The sequence below is a fragment of the Protopterus annectens genome, chromosome 7.part0 (genome assembly GCF_019279795.1).
Source record: "Protopterus annectens isolate FY-2018-M chromosome 7.part0, PAN1.0, whole genome shotgun sequence".
Lineage (NCBI taxonomy): Eukaryota > Metazoa > Chordata > Ceratodontiformes > Protopteridae > Protopterus > Protopterus annectens.
In genome coordinates this window covers 481013638-481032375 of record NC_056739.1, presented here as the reverse complement: position 1 = coordinate 481032375, position 18738 = coordinate 481013638, and the positions used below count along the sequence as shown (strand labels likewise).

General features: G+C 41.4%; 1 protein-coding gene across 2 annotated transcripts in view; it reads right to left on the bottom strand.

The window, feature by feature from the left end:
* PLD2 (phospholipase D2) overlaps positions 1-18738 on the bottom strand; it is a 716894-nt gene that overhangs the window by 643379 nt on the left and 54777 nt on the right. Inside the window, exon 1 of one of the 2 annotated variants that reach the window (XM_044077076.1) lies at positions 16890-16960. The exons of the other annotated variant lie outside the window; for it this stretch is intronic. The gene's annotated coding sequence lies outside the window, so the exon portion shown is untranslated. Of the gene's footprint in view, positions 1-16889; positions 16961-18738 lie in introns of those variants that run through there. 2 annotated transcript variants of the gene reach the window in all.

Genomic DNA, 18738 nt, shown 5'->3' with positions numbered 1-18738 from the left:
CCATTTGTCCTTTGTGACCATGTGCCAGTTGTCTGCAAAAAGTGCTAGTTTTCCCCCCAAGGGGGCTGACAAAAGAGCTTTGTTTGGCCAGCTGAGGTGCAAGTCATTGACTTTGCCTTCTGGTGGGTTGAGACATGTCTTCTCCTGCCTTCTGGTGGGTTGAGACCTGTCTTCTCCTCCCTTCTGGATTGGAGTGCCCCATTGGCGAGGTTTATACTGGGCTTGTGGTTGTCCTCTGCCCCTTGGGCGCCTGTATTTACCCCTCTGAGATCTGTCAGTGGCTGGAAAGGACCAATTTTTTGTTGGCCAGTTTCTGCTGAAGCGAGGGGGTTGCACTTGTAGGAAATCTTTGACTGTCTGCATGGATTTCGCTTTATCTTCCATTTTCTTTAAAACTTCTTCTGATTTAACTCCAAAAAGAACATCCTGCTGTAAAGGAGCATCTAGTAGTTTTGCTTTAACATGACCAGGTAGACTTTGTTCCTTTAACCAGGCATGCCTACATATAACTGATCCAGTGACAGCTGCTCTGCAGGAGGCCTCTAAAGAATCAAACCCACATTGTAAGGTATGTTTGCCCACCTGCTCGGTGGCGTGCAACAAGTCCTGTATTTCTTTCAATTCAGATTGTTGAGGGAGGGGGGTTATCTTTTGTTTTAACTGAGAGATCAGAAATTACTGATACTTAAGCATATGAAATTGACAATTTAGTGCTCTCATAGCTAATGTGGCTGAGGTGTAAACCTTTTTCCCCCACCTGTCTAGTGCTCTTGAATCCCTTTCAGAAGATACTGGGTTTTTAGCCATGGAAGCCTTAGCCCCCTTGGGACCCTGGGAGATAGTCTCAGGGTCAGCTAGTGGGCTTTTGTAAAGAAATTTGTGGGAATCAGGTACTCTGTAGTATCTGTCAAGCTTGGCCGGAGCAAGAGGTAGTGAGTCTGGGTTGAAACTGGATTCTAAATAGACATCATCCACAATGTCCAAAACCAGAGGGATGGCTAGAGGTCTGTGTTGGGGGAGTAAAAGAAACTCTCTGAGCCTTTTCTTGGAATCAGAGTAATCCTGACCTTCCCAGTGAAAATGTTCCCTCATAGTGTGTAAAGTTTCCCCAAAAGAGTAGTCTTCAGGAGGGGAAGCCGAGGGAATAGAGTCCTCAGCATCAGAATCTTCATAAGGAGAGAAGGAATAGTCTTGGTCCTCAGAGGAATCCGAAGAAACAGACAGTTTCTCAGAGGAAGCAGAATCTTCCTCTTGTCTAGGCCTTTTGTTAGGAGGAAGCTGAGAACCCCTGATAAGAGAAATCAAATCTTCAGCCATTTTGAGCATCTGTTTCTTAGGCATAGGGCCTTGAGCAGGAGACTGAAGTGTAGTCTTTTTTGTTTTAGAAGGAGTCTTCGACTTAGAAAACATTTTGACAGTAAGAGTCGGTCTGAAAACGCCTTCAAAGACAGATGGCGTTTCAGAAGCACCGACGTCCTTGGAAGGTAAATCGTCGGAAGGGCCTGAAGTGAAAGTCTGCGTCGGCCTAGTACATTCCGTCAAAATATCCGTAGCAGTCTCGGGTTCCAGGACTGCGGTAGTCATGGGCTGCGTCGGAGCCTCACTGATAACAGGAGACCGGATCAACCGAGGCCTCGGAGTCGGGCTTTGGCCTGGGCTGTTGGTCCTTGTCCCTGCACTTTTTGTGCATGCCGGTAGCTCCGACGGCATGTTATAGTTAAATTTTCTACCAAAATAGTGTCGTGCGAAATCAAATCGTCTTTTAATAGTACGCTTATTAAACCTAGCACAAAAACGACAAGAAGTGACGTCGTGATCAGGGCCTAGGCAAGGTATGCAATAAGAATGAAAATGCTTATGAGGTATTTGCTTCCCACAAGAAATACAACTGTTAACTTTTTCTGACATCGGTCTGAGGCAAGAAAAGGTTCCCCAACGGGGTACTTAGCTTTATAGAAGACTTCGGTCTGAAATTCGAATTCGACAATCTCAGGAGTCGGCCAACTGGCACTTGCGAACTGCTTCTGCTTCGGGCACCACGCGGCAAGAAAGACTAAAGAAAATGGCGTTGGTTGCAATATATGTACCCCTGGTGCACTGACGTCAGGTTTGAGGTGACAGCAACCGACGTCGGACCAAGACTTTGGAAATCCGGCCAACTGCGGGACCACCTGACGACAGGATAACCCAAGTGTGATGACTGCAGCAGGGTAACATGATGAACATCAATTATTTTGTATTTGAAACACCTTAATATTTTATGAAATAAATGCAAATTCTACAAAAGTATGATTTTATAGTAGCAAAAAGTGAAGCCCAGTCCTTTATTCTGTGTGTGTGTGTGTGTGTGTGTGTGTGTGTGTGGGGGGGGGGGGGGGTGGGGTGGGGGGTGTCATGTTCCCATAAAAAAATGTTCCACTCTGGACATGTGAATGGGCGACAACCCTACAAATACCTGCTCCATGCCTCTGGCATCTTACTTTTACTCTCTCTGCCAACATCATCTCCTCTTTACCTTGTCTTGGCATGCTTCCATTACATTTCTTCATAACGTGTTTGTATTACATATTTCCTGTTGTCCTTATAACATTTGTTATAGTGCTTTCAGCTGGGGTTTCTCTCTAAGTGCCTGACCTGCTTCCTCCCATTTTACCAGCTTTGTTCTCTCTTCTGCTCATATGCTTAACTACAATATCATAAAGGTCCCATATCAAAATATGGAAGGGTTCCCGATGCCACTCCCAAGCTACACCCAGTTTTAAGGCTATGCCGAGCATACCTCTCAACTGCCTCTAATTTTAGGGATGTAACAAATTTTGGCTGGATTTCAGTCAGTAAACACTTACAATAGTTGCAGACACATACATACTTTACTTCAGAAAATAGAATCTGTCTTATATCCTCATTTTCTGTTAACTAAGTTAACAGTACCAGTATTTAAAAAGTGTCTCTAGTTTGGGGTCTTTTGTTCCAAATTATGGAGGTAAAATGCTGGGAGCTATGATACCAAATAATGACTTGTGCCATCCTCAGATCCATTCCAAAACAACTTATTCTGCAAATCTTTAACATCTTCACCAGATTTCTTACACTTGCTTGAGATATGAATGTGTTGCTCTTGCACTGTCAACTGTTCTACTCCTGGCTGTGTTACTACATTCCACAGGTCTGTCTTCAAGTACTGGTTCTACAAAGAAAAGTTTATAATAGAAAGGAAACAATGTGCAACAGTCATGTTGAATGCCTTTTAATGACATGCCATCATTTGTAAGACAGTGTTTAGACCAGTATTCTAGCAACTTTTCTGTTACAGTAGCCTTTCCTTACCAATTTAATCTAACTGGTTTCCACAACTGCTCTGACATAGTTCAAAAAATATAATACAGGGCAACCTTATCTTTCTACATCAGGAACATGTCTGAATAATAGCTACTACTCTATCACAACATACCAGACTTGAATCTAACATGCCAAAAGAACTGCACGCAAACATGGAAAGAAAGTTCTAGAAATGTACAACAAACATTCAGCTACAACACTCAACACCAGTCAGACAAAGACAGCTATTGTGACTTACAGAACTCTAATGTACTATATGTAAATTAGACAATACACAAAAATCACAATTTTCTATCATTATATTAAAATATACAAATACAGCAGATGACAGTCTTATTTATTATCTTGGTCATTTCAGACACCGATAAATGAGAAACGTTTAAAGGTCTATATACAAATCTCAAAATGGAAGTGTAAGCATTAATGGATATTGGACAAACAAAAGCTTTATATTTAAATCTAAATCTCTCAACACTAAAGTATCTCTCAACACTAATGCATGCGGGGTTTAATGTAAAAAAAGTAATATGAAAATTAACTGTAAATGAAGAAATAATCATGTATTTTGGCAGCCATTGCTGGACATGCTGATAAAATGTACAGTTCTGCCAGCGGTGATTTGTTTACAATTTGTGAGCTGTATACTAACAAACATTTTCTATATCTATGTTGTGTGACAAGGAACTTGTTTATTTGCAACAACCTTGACATGGAAATCTTTGTGTGAAAACCTCAGGATAACCACCCCAGCAATTCAAAAGCTGACGTGCTACTAAAAAGTGCGACATGGCCTGAAAAACAGCAAGGCAGCTTTCAGTGCAAATGAATACACTCACGTGATAATACATTCTCAGCTGTTATGCATTTACTGGCATAATAACCAGTCCTGTGAACAAAACAATCTGCATAAATCAGGTACCCGAGAAAGTGTTACTACATGCGGTGACAAGCTTTAGGATCTGTGCTACAGATTATTTTACCATCAACAAACAAACTAAAAAAAAAAATTATGGAAAGTTTTAATATTAATCAGTAAGAAGAGCAACAGAGCTTTTCCATCAGCCAATTCACAAGCACCAAGCATGCCCAGCACTTGCTCAAAACTCATAGCAAGCACTAATTAACCCTAGCACTAGACTGCCCTATACTGTCCAGAAGGACAAGGCTCTCTATTCGTCCCTACCATCCAATCAGTAACACAACTCACTTTACCTATTCAGGCATGTCCAAATGGCAGCTCCAGGTGTGTTCTCCAGTCCAACTGGTGAATCTGGGCATTTTGAGGCAATGTTACAACTGCCTCATGTACACAGACAATCCTCTTCTCCTACCACCTAACACTAATATATGTGAGAGATGCAATTATACAGCCAAACTGGAGGCAAAGCTCTCTCAACCCAAGACTGGAACTGACAGTCAAGAGGAGAAGGGGAAATACTTGCAACACACCACCAGTCTCACACAGACCTACTAAACCAACACCAGCAAATAACACACATAAATACATGAAAACATACCCGGAGACTCTAAATAAAAATCTTCAAAAGCAACAGAGACCTCCAAAGCAAACACCCAAGCAACCTCCACACCCCATCACAAACCATGAAGCACATACTTCACATAACAACTATGCCACACAATCACAGCCCTTAAGGCAAAATAACATACCCAACACATTAGTAATAGGCGACTCCATAGTCAGGTACACTTGAGACTCCATAGTCAGGCACACTGATATCCCACTAACTAGGCTGGACAAGGAGAAGGTTACAGTTAGCTGCCTGTTGGGCGCCAGGATCTGCCACATAACACACGCACTCAGGTTGCTCCAGAACAAGTACAAATACGACTCTGTTACTGTCCATGTTGATGTGAATGACCTGAGACATACCTCCCTGGACTACATGAAGAGAGACATGGAAGAGCTCTCTGATCATGTAGCCCAAGCCAGTGTGACCCTGACCCTGAGTAGCATCCTGCCCTCACCAAGAATGATGCCACAGTATAAAGAAAAAATTATCAATTTCAACAATTCGCCAAGTTTCTGGTGTCATTCAAAGGGAATCCAGTATCTGTCCACCTGGGATGACATGCTCGACAAGCCACGTTGCTTTGCAAGAGATGGCCTGCACCTGTCACCCTTAGGCTTTTGAATACTGGCCAAGGCTTTTGCCACCCCCACAGTGCCTTTTTTAGGCAAGGCTCAAAAGACAAACCCACCACCGTAAATAGCACAAGTAACCAAAAACTGAGGGTAATGCTACTCAACGCCAGAAGTCTAAACCTCAAAATGCATGCACTCGAAGGACTCCTCAGTATGGAGAACATCGATATCTGTGCAGTAACAGAAACCTGGTTTAAGGCTCCAGAGAGCACCCCAGCACTACCAGGCTATAACTCGTACTATACTTTTCGGCCACAGAACTCGGACCGAAACACAAAAGGCGGGGGTGTACCCATATTCATCAGGGATACCCACACCTCCAGGTTAGTGGCGCAGCACAATGCCTCAGAGATCATCCATGTGCAACTAATAACAGGCAAAACTGCAATTCAAGTTGTAGCTTGCTACAGATCACCCACCATGACCCAGGACCCCCATTCCGCATTTCTGGAGACACTGGAAAATATGAAGGTCCTACCAAATGCCCTAATATTGGGTGATTTCAATTACCCAAACATTAACTGGGACAACTACTCAAGTACTAACTCCCTTGCCTAACGCTTCCTAGAATTTATAAACTCAAATGCCCTGGATACACTGGTCAACACCCCCACCAGAGGTGACAACATGCTGGATCTGGTCATCACCAACATGAGCGACCGGTGTTCCACACTGGAGGTCAACCCCTCGCTGGTTAGATCAGACCATAGACTAATCACTGTGGATATTCACATTCTGGCCCCACCCCCAATCAGGGAAACCACTGTGAAAAGTTAGCAAACTTCACATTATTGAATACTGAGATGGAAAGGTTCACAGCCCTCATGCTAAAGGACAACGCTGTCTAAGCTGTTGAATCCCTTACAAAGGCACTCTTTGAGCACCTGCAAGAATGCATGGATCATGCTATCCCAAGCAAAACCAAGACTCACTCCTCCAAGAAAAGGAAACCAGTCTGGTGGACCCCTGCCATAAACAAGCTATACAACAGAAGGAGGAAACTAGAACAGAAAAGAGTAAAATCCCAAAAAGAAAAGACATCCCTGATCAGTATCAGCAAGAAACTACGATCCCTCATAAAATCATCCAAGGCTAGCTTTGAAAGAAAAATTGCCAAGGACTCCAAAGATAGTCACAAAGCGTTCTTTAGCAATGTCAAGAACCTAAGTGGAAACTCTCAGATCTGTTCTGAGTTGGTACAGAATGGCACAAAATACACTGAACCGACTGATATTGCCAACATTCTGGCAGACAGGTTTAGTGCAAACTTCACCCCCCTCTCACCCCAACTGATATTGCCAACATTCTGGCAGACAGGTTTAGTGCAAACTTCACCCCCCTCTCACCCCATAAAGGGCCCATAACTATACCAGAAGAATGTAGAGCCTCGGCAATCACTGACACACAGGTTAAAACAGCCCTATCCAAAGCCAAAAACACAGCTTCAATGGTACTGGACGGTGTCCCAGGCTGTGTCTTACACAAGCTCCAAAATGAACTAACCCCTCACCTAAATACACTGTTCAAACTCAACCTCTCTACAGGCTATGTACCCATAGAGTGATGCACAGCAACAGTTATCCCACTCCACAAAGGTGGAGCCACAATGGACCCTGGGAACTATCGCCCTATAAGCCTGACTACCCTGGTCTGCAAGGCTATGGAGCGCATCATCATGGAACACATTAACAGAGACATTGGGAACTTCCAAACATTGGACCCTACCCAGTTTAGCTTTGTTAAGGGCAGATCATGCATCCTAAACCTGGTGGACTTCTTTGAGACAGGGAAAGGAGGTCCACACAGCCTACCTAGACCTTGCAAAGGCTTTCGACACCATTCCCCATTCTGGTATTATAGACAAGCTCACCAGCCTGAACATAAACCCCTATGTCACGAGATGGGTTGCCAATTGGCTCACGGATAGAATCCACACATTGAGAGTTGCAGGCTCTAGGTCCAACTCTAAACCTGTTACAAGTGGCGTCCCCCAGGGCTCAGTCCTCGGACCTCTCCCGTTTGGTATATACTTCTCAGAGGTACAGGCAAGCACAGGGGGACTATGGCTGACCAAGTTTGCAGACTGCAAACTGGGGGCCATAATTGACTCTCCGGCTGATAAAGACATCCTCCAGAAGGGTCTCTCTGAGATGGATACCTGGTGTCAAAATCATGGCCTCAAGCTAAATGCCAAAAAGTGCATAGTCATCCCCTTTGGAAAAAACAAAGTACCCATGAACTACCACATATGTGGTAGTCCCCTAAATACGGAAAATGTAATAAGGGATCTGGGGACTCAAGTAGACAGTAATCTCTCCTTTGATAATCATACTGCCAAGGTGGTTAGAAAATCCTTCTATGTGGCCCACCTAATCACAAAAGGGTTCGCATCTAGAACAAAAGAGGTTATTGTGCCCCTCTACTCCATCACTCATCAGACCCATCATAGAGTACAACGCCCCATTTGGGATGTACCTTAGAAGACACCTGCAACAGCTGGAAAAAACACAGAAGTACCTCACCAAGAGGATTACTGGCCTCAAACAGATGCACTATGCAGCCCGACTGAAGAAACTCCAGCTGTACTTGGTTGCATACCGCTTACTCAGAGGTGATCTCTGCCTGACATATAAGGCCATGTCCAAGTCAGAATTGATGGACATGCTCCACCTAAAAAAAAAAAAAAAAACAAATCCCCAAGAGCCACACGCTCTAGGGATCTAAACCTCACCACAATGATAAATAGGACATGCTGGAGGGATAGATTCCTATCCCAGACACACCCCATGCTTTGGAACAGGATTCCAATCTACATTAGGCAAAGCCCCTCACTAACGCTCTTCAAGAGAAACCTTGATAACTGGATGGGAAACAGAAAATTTACCCCAGGGATCACTGCAGTGGCTCTGCTGGACAGAGGCACAGGAAACTAATGGCTCTGCTGGACAGAGGCACAGGGAACTAATCTAAGGGGGCAGAGAAAGCCAACACATTCTGGTTAGGCTTATAGATGCCCTCGGGCGGATACCCTAGTACTTACCTATGAACCTATGTTACTATCATGCTAAAGGCCTTCTCCTTGCTACAGTTACTTGATGCCAGGTAGGTGGATAACAAAGAAGATTAAGCCTCAAGCCATTAATGAGCTGTTGCAGAGTACAGGGTTTGATTCCTTCCATGTCCATTTGCCTACTTTGTGACTCTCAGTAAGTGACAACCTTGCAGCACTTCCAGATTAGCCCTGAAAATGAACAATTGTGTCCAATGGATTTTCCCAGTTAATAAAAGTAAAAAAAAAAAAAAGAAAATGAGTCAATAAGATTAGCTAGACTGCTCTTTAAAAGTGTTAAAATTTCTACTTTCTCATTATGCCAATCTTCCCTTCAACCTTTTCATGCCCTTCTGAATGCCTCTGTAGGGTCACACCCCACCACCCACTGACTCATTGAATAGACTACGTGAAAAAGTGGTTTTGTAGGGCTTGGAAGTACCGATTTCCAAAATTATGTCTCTCTGTTCTTGTTCAGGGTAACCCCTTCAAATCTCACTGGCATGAAATTGCACACTAATACAATGTCCCTCTCATCTCTTCTGGCCCCATGTGAGAAAAACTCTAGTTCTTTCAGTTGCTAGTCATACCTGTTCCCCTCCATCTAATACATCTTTCTGAAGATTTCATTCAGCATCCTGATGACTTTTCCACTGTATGATTTCTAAAACTACACACAGCGCTCAAAGGATGGTATGCTCTGGGCCATGTAGAGTTGAAACATTTAGAATCTGTCTCCCTAAGAATGTGTGCCAACTTATTGTTTACGGCTGCCGCTGCCTTGTCTCTCTGCTCCTGGCTGTTTAGTTTAGGTGTGATTGACAACCTTGGCATAATGGTTATGGCATTTACCTTACATACACAAGGTACAGTGTTCAATTCTCACATGGGGTAACTGGCTAGGGTTAAAATGGCCCACAAGGACAGTTAACTTAGTACTAATCTATGAATTTGTTTTTTTTTTTTTTTTGCTCACTACAGGACCTTGCCTAATGGCTATGCTACCTTTCCCTAACTGATCCATTCATTCTGGCAGAATGAGAGCAAAGTATTCCCAGGCTAGGCAAGAGCACTTTAACCTATATGTTCCTGACCAGGAAACTCAAAAGGCCCTCCACTACCTAGTGAAAGTCAGGTGGTAGGGAGCAAGCCAGCTCACTGGTCCTAGGTTTTGGCTGAAACTCTTGCCCTGGGCAGTTCCTCTTAGCCTTCAAATCACTGCCTTGCAAGAGGAAGTGTGCCTCAATATGCCAAATTCCCTTTAGCTGCATAGTGAAATGTACTACTGCAACTCAGGCTCAACCATCAAAGAAGGCCACTAGTGTCCACCTACATGGCATGCCACAGCCACATCCCTACTCACAGGATGGGTGAACCAACAGTGGCCACTCCATCCAAACCTCCCCGGCTAGTTCTTTCAGGCACCCAGGCCATGAACTGCACTCAGGTGTAGTCAGGGCTTTATCCTCTCTATGCCATAAAGCTATCACCCCCCCCCCATTTCTTTTCTTGTTCTATTATTGGTTTTGCACCATCTAAACGATGCTTCACACCATGGCTGTTGTGGACTAAATGCAGTACTGAATCTCATCTGTTACTCTTCTATCCGTTTAGACACTTTACCCACCCTCCACTCTTACACCTATCTTTGTGTCACCATGGCTTCCACCAATCACAGCTCAGATGAAGCAGTGCATCACAACAAGGGGGGTGGGTAAGTGTTCATAGTAACTTATGAAAATTACTGCGACTGCAAAATAAATCATCATAGAACTCAAAGCTATGCTGAGAATGTCAACAATAACTAGAAACACTAACAAAAGTATTTTTGCAGGGGGCAAGTTCTCTGCATCCCCCATGTGGGGGAATTGCGCTCCCTATGCACTCATCCCTCTCTCCCCCCTCCCTCCTCTCTTTACATACACACACACACACACACACACACTTGCGTATTATATAAAGCAAAGGGTAAAAAGGTCATACAGACAAACCATTCTGTAAAAATTGCAAAAAACAGCCAAGCTAAAATTTTCTTTTTGTTCATCTTAAATCTCTTGTAATGGACAATGTGAAAACTCTAGCTAGGCTGACCTGGATTTTTCTTGCAGTTTTTAGTATAGAAACTTTAGGACTACTCATCCTTCCAGTAAAGGGACAACAAAGGAGTGTCCCCAAATACTGCAAGTTAATAGGTTCCGAGTACACATTTCAGTGTGGGTTAAATTATCCATATGATGCTATTAGTTTTCTTTCCAACATCCTTTACAGCACGGCCATTGTTAAAAATGGAGTATATACCTTTAAATGTTAATGAGTTAGCTACAGTGATTAGCATGTTGGGTGGGACACAAGATCCTGACAGACCAGTTGTAATACAAACCTCATGGAATTATAGCCTGCAAGTACTTCATATGTCTGTCTTTGTGCTATACAGCGGGTACTTCTTCAAAACAGAAACAAATGCAACACTTATTTCAGATCCAGACTGACATTTTCCATATCCTGACTTCACTTTTCATTATTAACAGTAATTAATGACACTGTATAGAAGTCCTTAGCAACTGTGAATGACCATCACTACTTTAAAGACCAACCTGATTTCAGCAATTGTATAAGTAAGCCATAAAAAGCAGAGCATGCCTTATCAGTGAACATGGTCAGACCTCACTTTGTCTTATGAGGTGTGAGATGGGGAATCGTATGAACAGAACACCCTTCCTAACCAAAGTCCGACAATATAATAATAACATACCCTTGAAGTTGTTACTGTGATATATGTACTAGATAAACAGAGTGAAAATGGACAGATAAAGGTATAGTACTTTCAGCCATAACATCATCACAGCTATGAAATGCATCACCTTGTGAGATTTTATGCATTTTACCTACAGTGTGAAAATAACCTACAGGCATTTTACTTTCAGCAAAGGGAATGACATCACATCTATGAAATGTATCATCTAGCGACGTGTAAATGCCCAGTGAATACTTGAAACAAGGGATGATGATGGTGCTGAGATGTGAATTTTGTCACACCCTTGTCACTGCATGGCTTTGTAAATTCCTCAGAACATATTTCTAGAGTAAATGTAGCACCTGGTATTCCAGGCATGTAGACAGTTCTCCTTACAGACACCATGTAATATCAATGCTCAGATTACCATAGTATTTGATTTCTGGTATCACAAATGTCCATGTAGCATCCATTTTTCATTTTTTTTCATTAAAACTTCTAGATTAATGCTCCTGCAGTTCCACTTGCCACAAAACATACTATAGATTACTGACCATCTCCCAGTAACTAATAAAAGTGTTATTCCCACTCAACAGCCTAGCAGGAATGGACAAGACCTAAAAGCTGATGGTTATTGTCTCAAAGCAAGCATTTAAGATACTATGAAAATATGCTAACACAATGATGGGGGGGGTAGGGAGCAGGTTTCCCGGACAGTGAAACAAGCACCTTTAAGTTTACCCATCTGTTCACAATAATGAACCTAATACATGCTATGAACTTCCAATTACTATCAGACTTTTTGCAACCTACAAGCATTTTAAACCACACCTGAAACCTCATGCCTTGGCAACTCACATATACGGCTCTCAGATGTTACACATCAAACAGTATACACGTCCCTTATTCTGTTTCATAAGAACCCTTTATAATAAAAAACACTATGCATTATTCCACCTTTGTCAGTTAAATTTAAGTTAATTTCTAATGGTGTGCAATCTACAATAACTGAAGGCACTGCTGTAGTTGATGATACAAGGTGTTCTACTGCCCTTCTAAAGTTTAATCTAGTATCCCATATTTTGCCCATTTGTCATGTTGGTGTAGAACAGCTAAAAGCATTTAGGTATAACACATCAATCACAACTATTATAGGCATATTCTTTCTGCCTACAACAAGGTGGACCTTATACTGTTGAATTACATTTCAGTTCCATTACACATATCTTTGTGACAACAATGTAATTCTTTTATCAATTAGATCAAGTCATAAATTAAATATAGCTCAAAAATGCAAAACCTGATCCTGTGATTCCTGACGTTTCCAAAAATTAACTTGTGACTTAACAAAAAGTTTTAAATTTCATATTTTGTTTAGCACCTTCAAAGGATTCTTGCAAGGGATCTTTAACCCCCCCCCCCCAAACCCCCAGTGTGAAGTACTGTGTGTGCACTCACCCTGTTACTTGTATATACTAACTCTGGCTTGCTTTAATTCAGACTAGGGAGATTACGGTCATGTACCACAACTTTGGGAATACCAGGTCCACTGCATTTGCTCTTTCAAATCTGCTGTTCAAAGACCTCAGTAACAGCCCTCAGAATTTCTAAAAGTAACTGCGGTGGTGGTGCTGCGGTAGCGTTGTCGCCTCACAGTAAGACGTTGTCCTGTTCGATTCTCAGCTAGTGCAACTTCTGTGTGGAGACATGCGTGAATGGGCGTACCTTCGTTGAAGGTTGTGCATCAGGGCCGGTAACTCGGCACGTAAAAATCTACTGCCAATCATTAGCGGACCGGAGTTCCGCTGTGGCGACCCCTAACCGGGAAAAGCCGAAAGACACAACAACCCTATAAATGGCCTAAGTGCCCTTTAGCAGAAAAGCACAATTTTATATTTATTTGTGTGTTGCATATTCTGCCTTTGATTTTTTCCTTTTTGCTGTCGGCATGTATTTTTTACTGCTTTTGTTTGCTCTGACTACAATCACCTCAAGACTGAAAAAAGGGTCTTGTCCACTTGTTATTTGAAAGTTAGAATACAACTAAATAAAAAAAAATCAATAGACAGAATCAAAAGATCTCATGGCATGTATACATGCCTACTCACGTACATATGCATGTATGTATAATTGCCTCCTGGAATGATGAATGACATTTTTTTCTATTTGTGGAGCATTGTCAGTTAAATGTATCTTCCACACATGTAAAAAGGTACAAAATGCATTCTATGGTACAGTAAATTAGGATGTTTTCATACAAAATAGATAAGCAAATAAAAAAATAAATAAAAAGGTGCAGTAGCTTTTTGAGATTAAGAACAATTTCATCCAGGTTGATAACTACCTTAAAGTCCCTATAAGTAAATACATAAAGTTAGAAATTGTAGAATAATACCTTATTCTGCGTTGTCATGGCAAGTCATGTTGTCTAAGGGATTCTTTTAAGAGTAGTAACCAATGAATATGCAAAGTTATTTTTTTATTACTTTTCTTCTGTACTTTGGGGAACACAAGAAGTTATTCTGAATACTAATATTTATTATGCACTTCTTCATTAGTTGTCTCTAAGAAATGGCAGCTGTACTGTAGTCCAAACGTAACTCAAAAAGAGAGACCTGGCAAGCCACAAATTAACCTGGCCTATTCAATAATCCCATAAAGCATTCTCATCCTCAAGAAATAATTATACAGAAATTCATCACTGAGGGAAAACAAGAAGAGGTTTAACTGACTAATTTGCATTATCAAATTAGTTAGCTATTTTTGAATATACTACCGCTTTTGGAAGGCTTTTCCAATCATCTAGTACCTTTTCTATGAAACAATACTTCCTCATATCTGTCCAAAGCCATTCAACCTTGTACTTTTTCTGTGATTTTTTTTTCTACCATGCTTTTATCATGTTTGAACAATGAGGCAATACTGAACTCAACATTTTTTAGGATGCTTCAAGGTCATCTGTGATCAGTACTTATTAAACTTTTCTGACAGTGTACCCTACTGCTAATTCCTTTCTGTGTAAATGTCTACCCTCATGGGGTATAACGTACATTTTTCTTCATGTCTTTCGTTTATGTCATTAGCCATATGGGTAGTATTCCCTCAAAACTCTTCAGGGGTGCAAAACCGCACAGCTGGAAACATGTCACTCAGCATCTACTTCAGTCATCTAGTTTTCCACACTGCTTATTCTGCATGTCTCCCAGCTTAATCTTACAAGGCGCTTTGCTGCAGACCCCAACTCTTTAGTATACTAACACTGGTAAGATCACCAAAGAGTGGGACCTACCCTTTTTGTTAGCCACTGGGTATTTATAGGTTTATAGGTGTACACTAGGCTAACAACCACTAAGGCCTTTATCTCAAAAAAATCCACTGAAATTCCCTGACTGGGAATTGAACCCAGGCTGTGGGAATGAGCATGGCAAATCCTAACCACTAGACCACACAAACAATGAAGTAAAAGATAATGTAAGGATATCTGGTGGCACTGCAGAGATTTTTAAGGCCATGATCAGTCAACATGCTTCGTTCTACATTCTTGGGTTCGATTGCCGCCATCATTACTTATTCACTTAACTATGAGGATGTCATCTGACTAACTCTCTATAGTCTCCTTGGTCTTAACTTGCAAAAGAAAATAAAACAGGAAAGCAGGAAAAGTCATAAAAGTTGTAAAGTAATGTTCTACATAGAAAGAATGGAGTGGGATGTTGCTATAGAGATAAGCTTGTAGTTTATCTGCCATCATATTCCGGTATATCTATGTTTTTCTTGGAAATGTATGACCCATAACCTATGCAATTCTGCAGTGCAGTTAAGTGCTTCCTTTTTACTGCTACCTTGTGGATGGTATAAAACCAAAACTAGATGTTCCTGAACTTACTGGGAGGAGAATCACGATACACACTGAAGTTCTGAACAGCCATACTCAAACACAATCCGTGTAACTTGACATCATGCCTAGCCTTTATTGCCAGTGTGGCAAACATAAGAGAGTTGCATATCACAGATTTAAATACAAGTTTAATTTTATTGTCCTCAATGGAATTTGGTAAATAAAAACAGGACAATGTGGGATTAATGAAAAATAAATTCATTTTACAGTTTTGACTGCTGGTTTTGACATGAATCTGTCATGGAGCTTATTTCTTGCAATGGCAGAGTTCACAGTGAATACTTCATTAATTCTTCCTTCTGACACAGGTTAATTCTTCCTTCTGACACAGGGTGTAGTTTTGCTTGCTTCCTGACTAACCTAACTGGATGGATTGAGCACTGAGACTTGCATGGCATGGCAGGGTTCAAGGTGTGTGTTTAAGCTTCATGAGATGCATTAATACTCATATAAACTTTTACATGCCAGGAGTATATTATATGTTTTTTTTCAACAGTTCTATTTACCTCTTTTATTACTATAGAAATATTCTTATGCGCTAGACCACGAAGCCTACTTTATTCAATGTTTGAATACTTCCTTGCTTGTTGCTAATGTCCTGTGTCTCACCTTCCACAATGATAAATGCACGATTATTGTCCAAGTCATTTTAAGCCACTTGTAAATGGTAAAATACTTTGTCTTTTGTCCAGGAGAACCACTCAGTTCACTGGACATTGCAAATTTCTCTTTCACTATCCTTGGGTAGTCCATTCCACTCACTCCTTTCTCATACCACTGCTGCAGCTATGCTAAATTATTCTAGTGTGTCGCCCTTTCACTTGGTCTACCACAATAGTTCATAAATATGCTACAACAACAACTAAACAACAGTTAGTTCCCATGTCACCAGGTAGGTCATCATGGCTACAGACATGTATTTGTCAATAATATATAAAACTATCGTTCTCTGCTAGGCCATTAGTAACATGTACTTGAATCTGAAAGCTAAAACATGCAAGTGATAATGCAGACAAGATTTAATATGAAGAGTACGAAGCATAAACATATTATAATAGCAAATTAATTGAACATTTTAAAGCTCAATCAATGTTTAAAATACCAAATAGAATAAAGATGCCAAACCAGAATAAAAATGCAAATGTATATAAAATATATATATTAAAAAGTGTGTGTGAACAGAATAAAAATGCAAATGTATATATTAAAAAGTGCGTGTGTATATGTATGTGTGTGTGTGTGTGTGTGTGTGTGTGTGTGTGTGTGTGTGTGTGTGTGTGTGTGTGTGAGTTTGTGTGTGTATACATACACACATGCATATATAAAAATGTTAATGTAAATTCTAAATTCTAAGTGGACGCGCCTTTAAATAAGGCTTAAGGGGAACACTAGCATTTAGCCCAGGGGGTCTATCAGCATGTAGACTTATGAACCATCTAGTCTCTAAATGCTCTAATAGACTGTTAAAGTCTCCCAAACATACAGTTCTTAAAGTCTCTATGACCATAAAACCAAAAGTATGTTCATCCCCCTTCTCAGATCCTGTAAAGTATGTTCATTACAGTGGAAAATAACTTGTATAATGCTCAACATTCACCCAGTTGTGACTGAACAGTTGCAGGTCTTCTTCCTTATCCCAAGATGCATTCACATAGACGTGTCCCTTCATTACACCCCATACTTTGATGCCCCTGTGTTGAATTACCTGTTCAATGGATCCAAGATTCAAGTTGTTATAAAGGCAGGCTATTATTTTACTTTTGGCAGATTCAGGTAACCGGCTTCAACACTATGGTCAGAAGGATGTCTCATTACTGGCCAGTCGTGTGAACATCTCTGAAACACAAAGTGATGAACTTGATCAAACAATGATTGTTGCAGGGGGAATATACCTTTCCCTTTAGGTTTAGCAACTTAAGAACCAAGTATATATTGTCTGACAGCATACACAGTTATTCCATTTTCTAACTCTGTATACTGTGCTTTGTGCCGCATCAAATTTCATTTGAGGACTTTGGCCAGATATACAAGAGCACAGTGCTGGACATGCAATGTTCAATTATATTAGCTGTTTTTTGCATTATAGCATTTCATGCAGTCTGGCTGAGGTCATAAAGGTAGATATTCACTTTGGATCAATTCAAGCTGAGGTTACCATTTTGAATGTCGAGATTTGTGCTGCACATGATGGGAGCCATGTCAGAAATTTCATCAGCATTACTATAGCAGCACTCCTGGGGATCGCAGGTTGCACATGGACTGATTTTAAGGTCTCTGTACTGCACACAATCATTGGCCAATGATACAGAAACAAGAACTACTACTCCTTTAACTGCCATGTGATCTGTAATGACCATGGTATTTACAGGTTCATAGATGGTTACTAGGCTAATGACCCTAAAGGGCCTTTTTACACTCAGCCATGCTTCCCAACTGTATTTGACAGGTTATCTTACCACTCATTTTATAGAGGGTATAACTTGGGCCTGAGTGGTTGAGCACTTATGTTTCCACTTTCTAAAATGACATCGGTAGCAGACCAGGAGTAAATTTATGATAACACATCCATGGATTGAAGCTGCTGGGAGGAACTCTGTTCACGTGGATAAGCAGCTTGTTCCGAGGAGGGGTAGTCTCCGAGACACACCCTGTCCCTCCAACATATCTTAATTATGTTGCAAAGGAGCTTCAAGTCCTCTGATTGTGTCTTTCTGATGCCGTTTCTTTTACAGATGTGCAACAGGGCCATAAGTGATGGATCAGTGGCTGCTTTGAAGGCTAGGCATAGAGCACCCTCAATGGATCAGAGGCTGCTTTGAAGGCTCGGCACAGAGCACCCCTCAATGGATCAGAGGTTGCTTTGAAGGCTAGGCATACAGCACCCCTCAGTAGTCTGTAAGAGACATAGTGCAAGGGTAAGACTTTGAAGTGGTCCATATAGGACAAGTTTTCTACTCCATGTATTCTTTCTACAAGGAACCACTGACAGCTTTCCAGTTGTTACATATGTCTGATCAGGTACACACTGAAGGGGTATTGTTCTCAATGATTGGTCTGATGAGGGTTGACTACAAATGGAACAATGCTGATAGGAGACTTGTGTCTGGCTTACAGTGCAGTCTCTGACCCTGCCCTGATGGATATGCTCCACATCCACAAATTTAACAGCACAAGAGTCATTCAATCTAGGGATCTTAATCTAGCCGGTGACATTAACAGAACATGCTGGTGAGACAAATATGTCTCCCACAGACTGTCGCTCCTCTGGAACAAACTTCCATTTTACATGAAGTAGAGCTCCTCACTGACCCTATTCAAGCACAACCTGGAGAACTGGATGGGAGACTGCAAATTCACCCTGAGGGTGGCAACATGTCCCTCATGAACAGGGAGCAGTAGATGTTGACCATAGACTAGCTCTGCAAACTACATCTGCTTAACAAGGACAACTGGGGCAATTTGGGATTAACATGGCTTGTAAGGGCTCCAAGGACGCTAGCCTAGTAACCTCCTATGAACCTATACTTAGACCTAGATGTGATACCCTTGCCTAT